The sequence below is a fragment of the Lissotriton vulgaris genome, chromosome 1_2, assembly GCF_964263255.1.
Source record: "Lissotriton vulgaris chromosome 1_2, aLisVul1.2, whole genome shotgun sequence".
Taxonomy (NCBI): domain Eukaryota; kingdom Metazoa; phylum Chordata; class Amphibia; order Caudata; family Salamandridae; genus Lissotriton; species Lissotriton vulgaris.
Genome location: NC_141686.1, coordinates 209,399,765 through 209,419,853, shown reverse-complemented (window position 1 = coordinate 209,419,853; position 20,089 = coordinate 209,399,765).

Here is a 20,089-nt window from a genome sequence, read left to right as displayed (position 1 = left end):
GTTCCCAGGCCACCACCTGGCCCTGCGGATGCTGTTTATTGCCCCCATACAGTAGGAAGCTTCCCCCATCAAAGGACCCACGAGCTGATCAAAGCCCCCACCCCGTGAGATCCGATCGATCACATGCATTCCGGGAATCGGCGGAATGCCCAGCTGCGCGACAATCGTCACCTGTTGTGACCAGGGTGGGGATTTCTACTGTAAATGTGTGTGGGAACGGGCTTGAAACGGGGATTCCGAGGATGCCTTTCCGTACTTCAAAGTGTTTGCAAGAATGTGCCACATGCAATAAACTGTAATAAAGACCATAAACCTGTGTATAAGAGGCCAGGCCTCTGGGATGCTGTTAGAGCACCTCGAGAAGATACCCTGTTGTCTGATTTGACGTGTTCTGCTCCGTCGGAATAAAACTTCTGTTTCCTGCCTTCCAGTCTCCAGCGCCTGCCTCTTTGTTTGATAAACTTGAGTGGTATGAGAGGTGGTTAGCGCCGGGCAACTCTGAAACAGGTTTTTGGTCAACTTCAGCCCTACCTTTTTCCACAACCGCCGACAAACTAGCACCCTGAAAAAAACATCAAATCAAGCAAGGAAGCAAGAAGGCCCCCTGGTTCAACGATGACCTTAAAAAATCCAAGAAGCTCTGTCGTTCCCTTGAGAAAACCTGGAAAAAAGACCCAAACACTATCACCCAAGCTGCCTTCAAAAACGCCACCTGCAAACACCACCAACTAATCCGGACAACCAAGAAATCAGCACTCAAAGACCGACTAGACAACAACGCCCACAACAACAAGGAACTTTTCAACATCATCCAAGAATTCACCAACCCCACTGCCAGCTCCAACGACATCACCCCCTCTCAAGTCCTCTTCGACTCTCTCGCCTCATTCTTCCATGACAAAATCGCCGACATTCATAACAGCTTTGACAACCAACCCGTAAACCAGTCCACCCCACTCACCTCCGAACCTGTACCCCCTCCAAATAACCTTTTCGACTGGGACCCAATCACCACTGAAGACACCATTCGCCTGATGTACTTCATCCACTCAGGATCCCCTACAGACCCATGCCCCCATCACATCTTCAACAAAGCAGACTCCATTATCGCACCCCATCTCCGAGACGTCATCAACTGCTCCCTCAACTCCGCCACATTCCCAGAAAGCTGGAAACACGCCGAACTCAGCGCACTTCTGAAGAAACCCACAGCAGACCCCACCGAACTCAAAAACTACCGCCCCATCTCGCTCCTCCCATTCCCTGCCAAAGTCATTGAGAAAGCCGTCAACAATCAGCTCGCCGCCTTCCTCGAAACCAAAAAATCACTCGACTCCTCACAGTCTGGCTTCCGAGCCAAACACAGCACCGAGACTGCCCTCATCGCAGCAACAGACGACATTCGAACACTACTGGACAACGGAGACACAGTCGCCCTCATCCTCCTTGACCTATCTGCAGCCTTCAACACAGTCTGTCATAGCACCCTGATACAACGCCTCAACAATATCGGAATTCAAGGAAAAGCATTGGACTGGATCATCTCGTTCCTCGCTGGAAGAACTCAGAGAGTCCGCCTCCCCCCTTTTAAGTCAGAGGCCACCGAAGTCATCTGCGGCGTCCCACAAGGTTCTTCTCTCAGCCCTACCCTCTTCAACGTCTACATGAGCCCCCTCGCAACCATCGCAAGTCAACACAACCTCAACATCATCTCAAACGCTGATGACACTCAACTGATCCTCTCACTCACCAAAGACCCAAACACCGCCAAAACCAACCTACATGAAGGGATGAAAGAAGTAGCCGAGTGGATGAAGCACAGCCGTCTGAAACTGAACTCGGACAAAACGGAAGTCCTCATCTTAGGTGCATCCCCTTCCGCCTGGGACGACTCTTGGTGGCCAACGGCCCTAAGAAAAGTTCCCATACCGACGGACCACTCACGGAACCTGGGCATCATCCTGGATTCCTCACTCTCGATGACCAGACAAGTCAACGCCGTCACATCATCATGCTTCAACATCCTACGCATGCTCAAAAAAACATTTCGCTGGATCCCCACCGAAACAAGAAAAACGGTCACCCACGCACTGGTCACAAGCCGTCTGGACTACGGAAACACCCTGTACGCCGGTACCACTGCAAAACTGCAGAAAAAACTTCAACGCATCCAAAATGCTTCAGCCAGACTCATACTAGACATCCCCCGCCCAGACCACATTTCCGTTCACCTGAAAGACCTTCACTGGCTCCCCGTCAACAAGAGGATAACGTTCCGTCTCCTCACCCACGCACACAAAGCCCTCTACGAACTTGGACCCGATTGTCTAAACACGCGCCTTTCCTTTTACACCCCCACCCGCCTCCTGTGTTCGTCCAACTAAGCCCTCGCCGCTGTTCCGCGCATCCACAAAGCCACCATGGGGGAAGATCCTTCTCCTACTTAGCGGCCAAAACCTGGAACTCCCTTCCCATCCACCTCCGCCTCACTCAAAACCACCTAGCCTTCAGAAAACAGCTTAAAACCTGGATATTCGATAAGTAAACCTCCCCCCCTTCCTCAAGCGCCTTGAGACCCTCTGGGTATGTAGTGCGCTATATAAATTTTGACTTGACTTGACTTGACTAGAACACCAGGGATTTGTTTGTGGGGAGGGGCCCCTTGGGCAAGGGTCGCTCTCCTTTGGGGAGCATTAATTTGCCCGTTTCTGCCACCCTGAGGGGCAGATTGGCAGATTTATTTTTTTGTAGGGCCACTAGGCCATCAGTGTTTTTTTATGTTGGGGAGTGGCCCCTTGGGCATGGGTCACTCCCCTTTATGGGAGGATGATTGTGGCTATTTCTGCCCTCTTTGGGTGGCAGAATACCATTGTGTTTTTAGGCCCATCGGCCCCCAAGGGGGACAGAAGCCACAAGACACCAGAGTTTTTAAAATGTTTGTTTTGGGAAGTGGCCTCAAAGGCAAGGGTTGCTGCCCTTTTATGGGGGTGAATATTTAATTCATACTCTTAGGCCCACCTACTCCTTAGCTTGACTGGTGGTCTGTGTGTGGACTGGGCATTATTTGCAAATGTGATTTTAATGTTTTTTTCTCCTATTTAATCTAGTGTAAAGCTTTTGATTCCTGTTTGCAGTTACGAAAGTGGTTGTTCTGCTGTTTTGCATAGTTGCATTTTTGTTGTATTTACTGCAAATAAGTAATATTGTAATGTATGATTGCATTTTTTTGTAAGTGGTGTCATAATGGCAGCATATTTAGTCAGTGTTTTGTGCATGACATTCTTTGCGATGTGTTTTGCATTGTCTTTTAGTGGGATATTGTTCCCCCAGGTCTCCCGATTAAAATGGTGCCTCACTTTTGTGGGAGGCCCAAGTACCCGCGACAGGCAAGGAGACAAAACGGTTTGAGGCAACATCAATATTGCCTATCAAAACATATTTTGGGCCCTTCCCTGTCGCGGGTACTTGGGCCTCCTGCACAAGTGAGGCATAATTTTTATTGGGAGACCTGGGTAATCATTGGGTGGTGGGAAATTTGTGTGAGCCCAGTGATGGCACACTTTTCCACACAAAAATGTGTGAAAGAAAATGATTTTTTTCAGCTAAAATTTAGATTTGCAAGGGATTCTGGGTAAGGAAGCGTTGTGGGATCCATGCAATCTATACCTCTCTGGAAGCCCCCAGGTGTCTAGTTTTCAGAAATGTGTGGGTTTGGTAGGTTTCTCTAGATGACCGCCGAGCACGGGGCCATTAACCCAGGTGACCCCCGCTTGCTAAACCTGGTGGTTTTGAGATATGCAATTTTGATGTCGCCTCACTAGGTTTTGAGCCGTTGCCTGGTGCGGGTACTTGGGACTCCCACACAAGTCATCATTTTTATCGGGAGACCTGGGGGAACACTGGGTGGTAGGAAATTTGTGTTAGCCCAGTGATGCCATACTTTCCCACACAAAAATGTCTGAAAAAAGTGATGTTTTTTCAGCTAAAATTGAGGTTTGCAGGGGATTCTGGGTAGGAAACGTTGGGGGATCCATGAAAGCCATACCTCCCTGGAAGCCCCTAGGTTTCTAGTTATCATAAATGTGTGGGTTTGGTAGGTTTCCCTAGATAGCCGCTGAGCACGTGGCCAAAAACCCAGGTGACACCTCTTGCAAAAACAGGTGGTTTTGAGATAGGCAATTTTGATGTCTCCTCACTACGTTTTGGGCCTTTGCCTGTTGCGGGTACTTGGGCCTCCCACACAAGTGAGGCACTATTTTCATTGGGAGATGTGGGGGAACGGTGGGTAGTAGGAAATTTGTGTGAGCCCGGTGATGTGACACCTTCCCACACAAAAATGTTTGAAAAAAGTGATTTGTTTCAGCAAAAATTGAGGTTTGCAGGGGATTCTGGGGAAGGAAACGTTAGGGGATCTACACAAGTCATACCTCCCTGGAAGCTCCCGGGTGTCTCGTTTCAGAAATGTGTGGGTTTGGTAGGTTTCCCTAGTGCTGGCAGAGCTAGGGTTCACAAACTACAGCTAGGCACTTTGCCAAAAAAGGTGTGATCACTTTACGTTTTGTGCAGTTTCCTGTCGCGGACACTAGGCCGACCCACACAAGTGAGGTACCATTTTTCTCGTAAGACTTTGGGGAACTCTGGGTAAGTGGAAATCTGTGGATCTACACAGATTCCAGAACTGTCCACCAAAGAAATGTATAGGTTTGCTAGGTGTCCCTAGGTGCCGGCAGAGCTAGTGTTTAAAAACTACAGATAGACACTACGCAAAAAAAGGGTAAATTTTCATTGTGAAAATGTGGTGTGTTTACGTTGGGTTTTGAGCCATTTCCTGTCATAGGCACTATCCCTACCCACACAAGTGAGGTGCTATTTTTATCGGGAGACATAGGGTAATTCAGATTTGTAAAGCAACCGTTATTACCTATTGATATTTGATGCATTTCTGCCTTCCAAATGAAACACATTGTGTAAAAAAGAAGTCATTTTGAAAAATGACTGATAATTCTCATGCTATGAGTATTCCCAATTTCGAAAATGTGCAAATATGTACTGTTTCCAAACTCTACAAAAAGTTCCCATTTCAGAAATACATAGGTGTCTTTCATACCAATTTTTCCATCTATACATTTTCTCACAATAATTGCTATATACCCAGTAAATAATAAAAATCCATTACAAATTGCTGCTCAGTTTTTGACTCTGGGTTCGTCGGGTTCTTGGTGAACCTACAAGTCCCCTATATCCCCACAACCAGTATGCTTTTAAAGAGCTGTCATAATTAGAAGAAGTTACAGGTGAAAACGTCGACACCAAATGCTGTTTTTTTTCAATTTTTCCTATATTTAACTGTTTGTTTCTATAGAGAAACCTTGATGGATCTACACAAATGACCCCTTGCTAAATTCAGAATTGTGTATACTTTTTTAAAATGTAAAGCTTTCCAAAAATAGGCTATGTCCCAGAAAAATGCCAAAACTGAATAAAAAAAGTTGGTTTTCTGACATAAGTTTGTCATTCCCTAAAAGATGGGAAAATGGTGATTTCAGCCCAACAAACCCTTTTTTGATAACATTTGAGGGAACAATCCAGATGCTTTCATTTGTTGTTATTGTTATTGTTATTGTTATTCGGTATTTATAAAGCGCAAACTGTCGCTCCGAAAGGAGCATCCTGGCGCTTTGCAGCCCGTTTTTCCCATTTGCCCCCTAAACATTTTTTTGCTGTATTTTGCCTAATTTCTAGGACCCTCTAGAGGAAGCCACAAACCCTGGGTACCTTTAGAATCCCCATGATTTTGGAAGAAAAGGACGCAAATTTGGCGTGGATACCTTATGTGGTCAAAAGGTTAAAGGGGCCTAAGTGAGCACTACCCAAATAGCCAAAAATAAAGGCTTAGCAGAGGGGGGATAAGGCCTAGCAGTGAAGGGGTTAAAGCCTAGCAGCGGTGGCACAATTGAATTAAGGAATGAGGTTCCCTAACATTTTTAAATCAAAGCTGAAATCAGCTTGAATATATGAAAAATGGACTTAAGGACTGGAATTCATAACACATTAGCAATACTAGGTAACCTCATGCTGAACATAGTCCAACACTTCCAAAACTGAGAGAAACAAATACCAGTCCCTTTCAAGATGGGGGCTCCTGGGATAAGGACGAATGACATTCCTGGTAATAAACTGGATCCTGGTGATAGTGGAAGTTTGTTGACCGGAAACCAGGGTGACTGGAAAGTGAATGTCATTGTACCAGAATAAGTAACATGCGGCCTCTGGGAATACACCTCATAGGCAGGAACCAGGCAATGCAAAGGGTATTTGCATTACAACCTAGATAGAGAGAGATAAAAGGAGCAAGGTGAAACAATTCACAGAAAACGAGAAGAAAGGATATAAAATAAAGAGGACTGTCCAGCAGCACTGTTCTAAACAGAGGTAACAGAGGGGGCATGGATATTCCAGGTGACTAAATATAGTAGAGAAACTAGTGAGGGTGCTGGAGAGGATACGGAAGGTAATCCAGGTTGTAATTCAAATCCATTAAGCAGCAGCTCCAGTACCTCCTAAGCTGTATTAAGCAGATGCACCTTAAAATAAAGCCTGGCACTGAGAACTCTAGAAGATTAGCCTTCAAGAAAAGAGACTGCAGCTCAAATGTGAAGTACTTCCTATGGACGCGGTTGAGAATGTGATGGGCACTGAAATGTTCTCAAAACTACAACCAATGTTCTCTAAAGAAAGAGCACGCAAGCCATTTAAATGGTCACTGATTCCAAATGTCTCTCAGAGATCCCCATTGGTAGAGATTCTGAACTTCAAAATGGTCCCTTACGTGAGAGATACACGAAAAGGGAAGGCAATCAAATTGTTATAATAGTAAAACAACCATTCTGGAATATACAAAAGTATTATAGGAATATAATAGGTTATTTGTTGAAGTCCAGTGGAGTGTGAAAGAATTACTAATTAAAATGTGCTGATATCTCCACTGAACTGAACATGAAAGAACATTTGAACAACTGTTTCTGACTAAAACATCACAAGCAGCCTGACAGTGGATGCAGAAAAAGAATGAAAGCAATAAAAAAGTAATTTTTATCGAGACATAAAGACAAGAAATATTGTTTTCATATAATAAAGGGGATGTCTTGTTATGCAATCTGTGCAACATAGGACTCAGGTCATTCCTGCATCATGATGGTAATAAGAAAATGTTGCTCTTTTTTATTTGAAGCAGTCTCCAGTTTGAAGCACAGAGGACCGCTTTCAGTAGAAATACAAAGATTGCTATGCCACCAACAATACATATTAGTGCAGAAAGGCATGCCCTGGAATGCCACATTGATATTGAACAGAACTTCATAACGGGTTACATAGCAGGACTTTTGTAAGATGTAAATTAGAATGTGTAGTCTAGCATGTGTGCAGTGTGACCATTCCTAAAAATACTTGCAATGACAAAACGTATGGCCAGCCTACAAACAAGTTTATTTTTTAACATCCATTCCCCATAGTAGCATGCAACAATATCTCAATGGGAATCAAACAAGGGATGCGTTTTAATAGGTGGAATAATTCCAATGCAAACATTAATTAATAGCAAATAGTCATGGAATATAAATTAATGCACATTGTTAGCGAAGAAAAACAAATTTGATTTCACAAATCAAAATGCTGCATCAACCATAATAAATTATAAAAAGGAACAAGTGAAAAAAACATAATGAATGAAACGGCATATTAGACAAGAATTTAGAGTGAAGTTATGCATGAGACAAAACATTTATGAAGGAATTTACAAAATCATGTTATCATTCAAAAGTCCAGATTTAGCTCCTGCAAGTTGACAGCGTTTCGACCTGCATGACTGGAAGTCATCATCAGGACATAAATAACAAAACGTAGGGTGATAGATGCCTAATGGCTGAACATGAAAAATGATATGAAAGCTGATGTACCAAGTGAAGCAGGTACAAATACTATCTCAGGGACTGATAAAAATTGTACCTAGAGGGTTTCATAGGTAACAATGGTAGAAGAGAGACAAAAAGACAGAGTAGAGTTAGCTCCTATTTTCAATCAATGTGGCCATGAACTGGAATACTGGACAGGTGGAGCACTCATGTGGGGGAGGTCTACCAGAAATTTGAAATCTGCATGCTGAGCCAACAATCCCCGGCTGTCGTTTACAAGGGTACGGGTATATGCCATGGAACAATTCCAAGAGGACCACGAGCACAAAGTGTTCACCTTTTCACTTACTACCGAACTTTAAAGCATGCTTGATGCTGCATTTTAATTTGTGAAATGTAATTTGTATTTTTTCAATAACAATATAATTGCATGTAATCATGTTCCTGGGACTATTTGTCATAATTTAATGTTTGTACTGCAAAGGATAAGGAGCTTGTTCTCTACTTTTCTACTCTGGTGGTTGGGGAGTTCAAGCAGGCGATAGACTTAATGCTATCATTAAACAAAAATTGGAGGCTATCACGGAGCAATAACTTTCACCCACTGCATTATATGTATAAACACGAATGACACATTGGATTTTGATCATCTACATTTCCCATTGACCCTTGACACATTTTTTCTCCATGAAATGTCAATGTTTTATTTGGTCTGAATCAAAAAGCTTATACTAAGCATATGTTTGCCTTTTTCCCGAGTAGCTGTGATTTACCCCTGAACTCCCTGGAGATAGTATCAGGACAAATGTGAAAAAGATTGCACAAAGCAATTTCCCTTGAGTAGCCATATTTTACTCCAGGGAAAACATGAGTAGTTAACATTCATTCATGAAATCTTTATTTCGGCATTTTTTGCCATAAAAGAGTACAGATAAAACATATATTTCCACAACACATATAAAATAGTACAGTTCATACATCATAAAAGATAATTAAATCACCCTGGCATTCATTAGCAATAAAAAATCGTCGCTTGGACCACATAGCTGACAGGTACTTAGAAAGTGCAAATACAATGTGTCCAGACGTATCTGTCTTAAGGATTCTCAGAGCGTGCAAACCTTGGACGAACCCCATGTTTTTACTTAGCAGTACTAGCCAATACTTCCTGGCTTTACTGTATGCTGGCCAAAAAAGAAGTTTGTGGAGTTCATCCTCTAAGACACAGCTACATCCAGGACAAGATTTGTTCGTAGAGGCGGACAATTTACTTGTAAAAGCCCTTAAGGGTAATGTACCATATCTCCATTGTATATTGAGTTTCCTTGATCCAATGGGATAGATAACGTCCATGATATCCTCAAAGCAGTATGATATTTTAAATATTAAAAACAATTTAGTCAGGGTACCAGCATGAGAATCATTTTTTTTTTTTTTTTTTAATATATTTTTATTGCAGGAATTAGTAAATCGTTACAGTATCGACCAGCTTTGTATCATAGGCAGTATCAACAGTATAAGACCCATTGGCCCCCCACCTTCAATCCCGAACACAGCCATCGGGCCCACAACCCTGGGGTCGGGCGGCGAAATACAGAGGGGGATCCGTAGGATGCTTGAGCTGGTCCGGATGATACACTGTCCGTCATCTGCTTTTCTAAACAAGCCTATAAACCCAAAGAAAAGGAAAGAAAACCCCCACCCACAAAGTACTACTAAGCAAAGAAACCCCACCCCACCCCACCACCAGCGCCAGGGAGCTACCTATACAGGATCTGCCTTGGGACCCACGGGGAAAGCAATAGGACCATCAGTACAATCGTTTACCGGGACTCGGGGCGAGTCGCTCCTTCACTTTCCGAGTCGCTGGGGGCACAATAATCCCTGAGGGCCTGAACCAACATTTCCCATTCCAGCGCGGCCTCCTGCGCCTTCTCATTACGCTGCCTCCAAGCTAGTTGATATCTCAGCGCGCTCTCCCCCTCCGCCCATTTCAAAAGCTCACTGTGCCATCTGCTGCCTGTCGGACCAACCCGTGCCTTCCAGTTCCTGGTCACCTCTCGCTTAGCCAGGAGGAGCCCTAGGTCGATGAATTTACTAGAAATTTTATTTCTGGGGGTATGGGGGAACCAGTGCAGGAGCCCCACCGCCGCATCGAATGACAAGGCCCTCCCCGTCACCTCCTCTAGGGTCGTCTCCACCTCCCGCCAGTAAGACGACAGACCTGGACAGGCCCATAACATATGTAGGAGGTCCGCTTCCGGAGCCGGACATCTAGGGCATGCCGCCAAATTCGTGGCAAAATATCGCCGGATTTTCACCGGGGTTAGGTACGCTCTATGGAGAACTTAATAGTGTACCAGCTGGAAACGGGCGTTGCGGGTGCCCTTCCAGGCTCGTCTCACCAACTGGGACCAAGTCGTCTCCGGGATCTCCCTACCAATGTCCTCCTCCCAACGGTTTCTGAGAGTGGTGAGAGGAGCTAACCCTTCGTTAATCAACCTACCGTAGAGGCAAGTGACCGCCTTCACCGTGACCGCCGACATCATCACGTACTGGCACACCTGAGATAAGGGGGGTTCCTCCTGCCCGTTCTTCCAGTGTGCCTGGATCGCTCTCATAATGGCCGAGTGTAGCAGAAAGTCACCACGGGGGATCTCGAAGCGGTCAATAAGATCTTGAAAGGACAAGAGCGCTCCGTCCTCGTATAAATCCCCAACCAGCTGTAAACCGGCATCCTCCCAGGCCGCCAAGCGCGACCAATCCCCTCCATGGGGGAGGGCCGTCAACATACCCAATGGTATTTCAGGCGCGTACGGGATCCTCAGTTGGCCCCGGGCGTGGGCCCGGTTCCAACACAGGCGGATAGTCCGCTCCTCCATCGACAAGTCCCGAAGGGCCAATCGCTGTCGCAGCGCTATAAAGGATAGAACATGCCTGGCCATGCCCGTTCCCCTCCCGTCTTCCGGGCCCCGGAATTCCCTGGCGACCTCCTGGGTGAAGGTCTGGAGCTGCGCCGCTAGATAATACTTTTCAAAATCCGGCACCGCGAGCCCCCCCTCGTCTTTCGGTCTCATCAGGGTCTTGAGGGCCACCCGCCGGCGGCCCGATCCCCAGAGGAATCCGACCACCATGGAGCATAGCAGTCGAAACGTGGCCGGTCGGACCCAGATCGGTAGAGTCCGGAAATAGTACAATAGCTGGGGAAGCGCCACCATTTTAAGCAGGGCGATCCGTCCCGCCACCGAAAGCGGCAGCGTGACCCAAAAGGCCATGCAGCCTCGGAGTGCCCGAATGCTGCGGGCAATGTTCCCATCTAGGAGGTCAGGTTGGTCGTGATAAACAAACACCCCGAGGTACTTAAAGCAGTTGGGTTCCCACCTAATCTCCCTACTCAGGGCAGGGGCAGGAGTGCCCCTGCGTACCGGAAAAAGACAGGTCTTGGGCCAATTCACACGGAGACCCGAGACCTCCCCGAACTCTGTAAGCGCCTCCGCCGCTCCACGTAAAGCGTCGATCGGGTCCGCCAGGAAGAGCAACAGGTCGTCCGCATATAGTGAAACATAATGCGGGCCCGCAGGCGTCCACAAGCCCGTATAATGGGCTCCCGATCGAAGGTGCAGCGCGAGTGGCTCCACCGCCAGCGCAAAGAGAAGTGGGGACAGTGAACATCCCTGCCGCGTGCCTCGTTCTACCGGATACCGCGAGGAGATCAGCGGTCCCGCCCGGACCCTGGCCGACGCGGAGGCATACAGAACCGTGGTCCACCTAACAAAGCCCTCCCCGAGGCCGAATCTCCGCAGTACCGTGCAGAGGTAGTCCCACTCCAGGCTATCAAAAGCCTTCTCTAAGTCCACCGACAGGACGACCGGGGACGGGGCATCCACGAATGGTTCCCCTAGCAAACGGAACAGCCTGCGGATATTCATAGTCGTGTTCCGTCGTGGGATGAAACCAGCTTGGTCCACATGTACCAGGGAACTCATGTGTCCCAGCAGCCTCGAGGCCAGGATGCTGCTCAATATTTTATAGTCCACCGTCAGCATCGATAGGGGACGGTAAGACCCCGGGTCGGACGAGTCGCGGCCTGGCTTCAGGAGAGGAACCACCAACGCCTCACACATCGAGCTCGGGAGTCGCCCCAGCCTCTTCGCCTCCCTGTAGACCACCAATAGTCGAGGGGCTAGGAGGTCAGCGTAAGCTGCATAAAACTCCACCGGCAGGCCATCTAGGCCCGGGGTCTTGTTTCTCGCCATCCATTTGATGGCCCCACGGATCTCTCCCAGCTCAATGTCGGATCCCAGGGCTTTCGCCACTTCCTGCTCCACCGTGCGGAGCTCCAGTGGACGTAAATAATCCTCAAGTCGGTCAGGGTCTCGTGCGGAGCGACTACGGTATAAACATTCGTAATAATGCCGGAAGCAGCTAAGAATCTCCGGTTGGGTGTGCACCTCGGTGCCGTCCACCTGTCGCATACTTGTCGTCGATTGGGATTGGCGCGTAGGGTTCGCCAACCACGCCAACAACGCGCTCGATCTGTCCCCCTCTGCGATGGACCGGACCGTGTAGGCCTTATAGTCAAAACAGCGGAGCCGTTCGACCTCTGCCGCCACCTTCTCCCTCGCCTCCGCCGTTGGTACTTGCAATTCCGGGTGCCCGGGGCGCCGAAGTTCAAGCTCGCGGAGTTTCCGATCCGCTGCATCTAAGTCAGCCAGGATAACCCGCCTCATGCCCACCTTTTTAGAGATACAGTAACCCCTCACCACTACCTTAAAAGCATCCCACTCTAACGCACTGGTACTCGCGGTGCCGCCGTTGGACGCAAAAAATTCCACCACCTTGTCCCCCAGGTCCGCCCTGAAAACACTGTCCTCAAGGGTCTCGGGTTGCAGCTTCCAGGTGGGCACCGCCGGCCTCCCGGGGAACCAGCGAAGGTCCAGCAGGAGGGGGTTATGGTCCGAGATGGTCCTGGATAAGTACTCGGATCGGACAGCCGCCGAGACCAGTTCGGGCGACCCCAGAAAGCCATCTAGTCTGACATGTAACTCATGAAGGCTCGAGAAATACGAATAATCCCGAGCTGCGGGGTGATGCGCTCTCCAGATGTCCCTCAAACCCCAGCGAGTCTGCCAATCCTGACGACCCTTAGCTGTGCGACGAACCGGAGAATCGGGAAGCGGTGGATGCGAGCGATCAATGTCCACGTCCACTACGGAATTGAAGTCTCCGCCAAGCAGAAGGGGCCCGGAGAAGAAGTGGGCCAACGAGCCCGACAACCCGGAAAGGAAGGCAGTCTGGTCCATGTTAGGAGCATACACACAGCAAACGTTCAAGTCCCTCCCTCCCAGTGTTCCCGAGATGGCCACATACCGCCCCTCCGGATCTACCACTGTTCTCGTGACCTGGAAGGGGACCCCCGCCCTGATCCATATTAGCGCCCCTCTAACATAAGCGGAGTACGAGGTGGAAAAGACCTGCCCCCGCCATCTACGCTGTAGCGCCGCCCCTTCCGCCTTGTTCAGATGAGTTTCCTGCAGCAGCGCCATATGCACTCCCCTACGCACTAAATAAGCGTGGACCTTGTGGCGCCTGGACATAGTATGAAGCCCCCTTACGTTCCAAGTGACACATTTCAGATTAGCAACATCAGCCATTGTCCCATAATGTTCTCGCACAGTCTCCCCATCCGGGTCCCCACAAAAAAAAGACATCATTCCTCCCAGCACTGATGGCGGCCATTTCCCCCAACCAAAACCAAACCCCCCAAGAACGAACCAAACCCTCACCCACCCACCCCAGAACAGGACCCAAACTATACCATCCAGATCCCATCCAAACCTCGCCTTCCAGCAACCCAATAACCCCAACTAATCCCACGGTCGCCACCGTGGGAAGGCCTTAAGGGCCAGGTGCGGGCTGGGCGGAGGCAGTGGGCCCTCGACGCTTAGGCCACCAGGACCATTGCAAGCCCTAAACAGTGTCAACAACCTCTCCCGGGGCAGAAACCGGGGCACCCCCTCCCCCCCTCGTTGTCAGCAACTGATGGACGGCAACCACCTCCCCCCTGCCGGGCCCCCACCCAAAATAAGGCAGCAAACCCCGTTACCCTTGTCCATCCAAAAGGTCCTCCACCGATTTCGGTGTGATCACCGGTGTATGGGCACTATCAGTCACTGAGTCCTCCGAGTCCGATGGTGCCACCTCTTCACCCAGGTTTTCCTCCTCCTCGATAGCTTCGTCCCGTGCACCCGACAACTCCGACAACACTTCCAGCACTCCCCTCTGTTCCGACGACGTCTCTGCAGTGGAGGGCCCTCCCGTGCGGCCGCGGCGATTCCTGATCCTCCTGGATCGCCGCCTCTGTTCCGGCTCATCTGCCTGTTGGGACGAGGAGCCGAAACCATCTTTCCCTGCTCTATAGAGCTCGAGCCAGGCACAGACATCCTCCGGGGTGTCGAAGAACTGAGTTTTGTCGTCGATTATGATGCGGAGCCTTGCAGGGTAGAGAAGCGAGTACTGGATGCCCTCGCTCCTGAGCTCGCGCTTGACCGCCAGGAAGGAGAAACGCTTACGTTGAGTCTCGTAGGTGTAATCCGGAAAGATGTTCACCTGACTGTTCGCTACTTTGAATGGACCATTACGCCTGGCGGCATTAAGGATTAAATCCCTGTCCCGAAAGTGCAACAGTCGCGCCACCACCGGCCTCGGGGGGCGTCCCTGTTGCGGCGGCCGCGCCGGGACTCTGTGGGCTCGCTCCAGAGTGTAGAAGGAGGATAGCCCCTCCGGAGCCACCGTGTCGCGTAGCCAGGCCTCCAAGTATGTCACCATGTCGCCATCTTCGATTTTTTCCGGGAGGCCCATGACACGAATGTTGTTCCGCCTGTTGCGGCCTTCCGCATCCTCCGCTCTCTGCTCCAGGGACGCAATTCGGGACAGGGCATCCTTCATCGTCGCAGCCAAGGTTCGCTGCGCCGGCTCCAGGGCTTTCACCGAGCTCTCCACTTCTTTGACCCGGTCCGAAAGTTTGCCATGGTCCGCTCTGAGGAGACCTAGGCTCGTCGCCACCTGGGCAATGTCTTGTTGGAGGGCCGATCTCGTGGTCGTTATCGCCTCTAGGACGCGGTCGAACTGCCGTTGCATCGACGCGCCATCAGAACTCTTTGGGTCCCCAAGCTCTTCTTTGTCCTGGGCTTCCGAGTCCGAGGCGGTCGGGGTGGGCCCCTTGGCTCCTCTAGGTTTCCCCATGTCGCCGGGGGCACTCCGTGAAGGTCCCGGGGTAGGCGTCTCCGGGCACAGATGTCGACCACGACCCTCCCGGCTACTGGTCCTCAGATCGAATACAGGAGATCTCCGTCTCCAGGGCTTGTGGAGACTTCTCCGCTTCGACTCACGCCACCGCCACGGCGTCCGAGGGCACCGATGAGGGGGCGGAGACTGCCGTCGCCGTGCCAAGCAGGCCCGCTCACCCGCTAGAGATCCAGGGTGAGGGCCTCCAACTCCGCTGGACGATGTGTAGCGCCAAGGTGTCGCGCCTCCCATGGAAGTGGGCTGGCCGGGAAGACGTAGCTAGGTGCGGAGTCGCGAGACGGGCCACCGCCCGGATCACAGGGCGTCCGCTCCCGGGGTCCCCTACAACGTGGGCATCCGCCCGGCCACCCAACCGAGTGCAAAGTCGTCGTGAAATATCCGATCCAATAGGCAGCCAGTGCACAGAGCAGTCCAGGATGGCAAAGTCGGGCGCAAGTCGCTGCTCGCGACGCTCCTCCAAGTCAGTGGGTCCGGCCAGGGGGACAAAGAAGTCCGGGCGCCATATTGGGTCGCACTCCGCGACTCCGCAAACTTCGGTTGTACTCCGGAGCAACCCTCGTTCGAGCCCCACCAAGGGCCCCGGCAGGTCTCCGTCGGACCGCTCAGCCGAATGCGGGGTCTGGGGTGCCCCGCAGCCTCCGATTTACAGGATAAATCCGGGCTCAGTCCCGGAGCCGATCTCTCGGGCGACCATCGCCATCGGCGCCCAAGCCACGCCCCTACCAGCATGAGAATCATACAGTATAGTATTAAGTTTGTTATCCATAACAGACCTCGTAAGGGACTTGCCTGAAACCTCACGGAACGCCCTTTCAGGATCATGCCACAGGGCGGGCAGACCCATTTTACCAAATTCCTGTTTAACGAAAACAAGCCAGGGAATTTTTGCTGCACTATTACAGTTTAGTATTTCCTTCAGTTCTAGCCTGTAGTTCAACAGTTCTGGCGTTATCCAGAGCCTGCGCCAGAACATTAAGGGGTTTTATTGCTAGCTCATCCTGGATAAAACTCAATCCCAAATCTAGCCTTAGCGGAAGAAGTGGTGTACTTTGGGGAAGTGCCAGTAGCTGCCGCATGAATTTATTTTCCGTATTGGGAATTTCAGGCCTGCTGGAGTGCCCCCAGAGCTCCCCACCATAGAGAACCGCTGCCCTCGCCTGGGTTTTATAAATTTCCAGCGCAGGGCTCACTGGTTTGAATGACGATGTATTGGACTGCTTGAGAATTCCCCCCGCCAATTGGGACAATTTCAGTTGAGATTTAACCTGTTGGGGGCCCCAAGACAAGTTTTTATTTATCGTGACCCTAGATACTGGAAGGTCTGTACCCTCTCTAGTCTGACAGATCCCAAAATAGGCGTCGGGCGGGTGGATGCCGGCGGATTGAAAATCATATATTTAGTTTTATCCGCGTTAATCTCCAATCCGCGGGAATGGCAAAAATCCGCAAAGCCGTCCAATACACGTTGGATCCCCATGGGAGACTTGGAAAGCAGGAGGGTGTCATCAGCGAACATGATCGCCGGCACCCTCCGACCAGCCAGCCTGGGTGCATCATTATTGGGGACTGCATCCAGATGCAATATTACACCATTTACATAGAGGCAAAACAGGGTTGGTGCCAAAGCGCACCCCTGCCTCATCCCCCTGCCAACTGGGAATCTGGATGACAGCGCCCCCTTGCTCCCACATCTGACCTGTGCAAAATTCCCTGCATGCAGCCTCATCAGAACCCTCAATATTTCATACGGAACGCCCAGCTCCAAAAGCACCGCCCAAAGTTTTCCCCTAGGCACTAAATCGAAAGCAGACCGAAGGTCCACAAACACATGTAGAGGCTGCCACCCTCTATTTTTACCGTTTAACAAAAAAGTAGAATAAGGCAAAAGATCTGATCAATGGTGGAGGTGTTTCTTCTGAACCCAGCTTGATACGGGCTGAGGACATCATGTTCCTCCATCCACTCCTGCAGGCGATCCAAGATGAGCTGTGAGAAATTTTTTGGGGGAAAGTCAATGAGGCTAATGGGCCTGTAGTTGGCTGGGAGCAGGGGAGAACCCTTCATGAATATTGGGACTATCTCTGCTCCCAGCCAAGCACCGGGTACCTCCATGCCTCTTAAAACTACATTAAAAAGAATGTGCAGATAGGGTCCCCAGATCCTGGGTTGGTGCATAAAAAGGTCACCAGGGAGTTTATCGAGGCCAGGAGCTTTTCCCGAGGCAAGTTTCTCTATGGCATGACAAACCTCCTCTACAGTAAATTCCAACTCGTCTAGCTGGACAGTTGAAGTTACGGGTGCCGGCATAATTTCCAGACCCAGTTCAGCTGAGTTTAGGGCTTTAAAGTAATCTTCCCAAACCCCCGCCTCAATGTTAGGTTCTATAGCAGATTTTGGTTCTCCAGACCCTGTACTAACTATTGCCCAAAATCTGCCTCCATACCTGGAATATAAGGCGGAGGTTAGGTTGCTCCACCTTTCCATATCCCACTCTTTCTTCGCGTGGTTCATTGTTTCCTTATAATGGAGTCTCAGAGTGTGGGTTTTATGTTTATCACTCCCATCCTTGAGAGCCTTAAGCAGCTCAGTTTTTTGCCTTCCTGCAGGAGGTATTGTACCAAGAAGATACAGGTGCCCTTTTCCTCCTGCTAGGGACCTGGGGATTAAAAACTTCAGCTAAGCAGACTACCAATTCCTGATGCATAGAATGCAATTTGTCATTAAAATCTGGGGCCAGGGGTTGAGTAGTTAGAGCGTCTACCTTCAGGAGCAGAGGTAAGATTGTGTTATATAGTTTAGGTAATCCATCTAAGGATGCCACAATTTTGCCCCTCTTAACCCTGCGTCTATTGTTAGTTGAAATCATTTAATCTCTTAGATCTGCCAAATCTTCAGTTTTGTCGTCCTTGGGCCCAGGAAAATCCATCTTCAGACTTAATACATTATGGTCGCTGTCCGCCCTAATGATTACCTCAAAATCGATATCCTTGGACCACAGCCGTGTCTCCACCATAATGTAATTGAGGCGTGATTCTTGGCCCTTCTTGTTAAAGGTGCACTTTGACAGGATCTCGGAAGGCGTCCGACCATTACTGGCCCTAATCGAATTATTTAAGGTTAGGGCCATAATCTGAATCGCCAGAGGGGACCAAGACTTAGAACAGGGCGACTGGCATGGCGGAATTACCCAGTGTTCATCCTCACCCGTGAGGGCTCCCTCGTTCAACCCCCGCAGGGGCTCAAAATGACAATTTAGGTCACCAGCCACTACTAAATAAAGGTCACTACTAAGGGTGGTCAAGAAGTGCGATAACTCCTCAATAGTATTAGACTTGTTAGCCGAACTTCACGATGGCAAGTTTAAAAGAGTTGGGCCACTTCAAGAGCACACACTGAATATCATCCGAATAGGTGGAGATAGACTCGCCTGTACAACCGAGGTGTAAGCCAACCCAGGTGGTAAGGCCCCCAGATGGGCGTCCCTTTCCTCCCCAGCGAGCAGGAACATGGAAAGCCGCAAATCCCACTCTGTGCTGTTCCTCCCTGGCACAAGTTTCCTGGAAGAGACAAATGTCATTTCTATCCATGAAGGAGCCCCACTCTGGACAATTTAATTTGTGTGGTAGGCCTGCCACATTCCATAACATTATTAACATACACCTCAAATTACTAGCATTCAAGCAAATAATGTCACTCCCCAATTGAACACCTTCACTTGATTATTCTTGAGGTGATTCTAGTGTGTGTAACACCTCTACATTCCCCTGGCCATCCTTACAAGTTCCCAGGTTGCTCCCTTGGATGCAGACCTGGGATTCTGGTTGATCGCCTGATTCTTGACTTCTCCAGGACATCCCCAATATTGCTGTTCCTGCTGGGGATAGTACCTAATGCTTCCACCCGCTAAAGTTTAGTCAATCGACCTGTACCAGGCCACTGTACCTATTATGGCATAACATTTGGCTCTGTGCAAATGGTAATCGGCCATGCCTACCCTCCTCAGCCCTTCCCACACCAGAATGTGTTACCTGGGACCATCCGCCTTCTTTGTCTAACAAATCATTGGAGGGATAAAAATACGAGAGTGGGTGGGATTCGATGGTTGACCCAGGACTGTAGTGCCTCCAGTTGCAGATATATTCTACAGTGCGTGGGTCCCTAAAATTCACCAGCACACAGTCACCAGTTACAGTTTTAGGGCTATGACCCACCCAAGCCACCCTACGTACCATTAGTATTTTGCTGGTGATAAGAAGGGGGAGTGGTCTGTTCTTATTAAGCCAATAGGTGACTTTGTTTTTCAGAGTGGAGCATGATTCCAAATTAGGAGTAGTTATTTCAGGAACCCCTGTCAAAACAACCACATACGGGCTGGTTTCCGGGGGCAAATCAATTCTAGGCTCAATTCCAGGCTCCTCCTTGGAGCCCACTGCAGAAGGAATGCACCCACCCTGTTTAGAAGTAAATGAAGCTCCCACTCCAGCATTATTAGACACTGTATTCAAAACTGCTGTAGCTCCCGCTCCAGAATTATTAGACACTGTATTCAAAACTGCAGTAGCTCCCGCTACAGCATTATTAGACAATGTATTTAAGACTGCAATAGCTCCCACAGATGGTACTATAGAATTATCAACTAATGATTGTGCCACAACAGTGGGAGATTTAAGCATTACAGTCCCACCTGATACAATATTCAAATGAGAATTGCCCTGATCTAACACATTTGATATAATATTGTCTAAAGTTCCCAATGTGGCATGCTCAAACTTCGGGAGCTGTTGCTCAATATGGGTGAGTCTCTCTTCAAGCGGTCGAAGTGAGGATCTCAATAAGCTCAGTTTAACATATACGGGATCCTCCACTGCCGC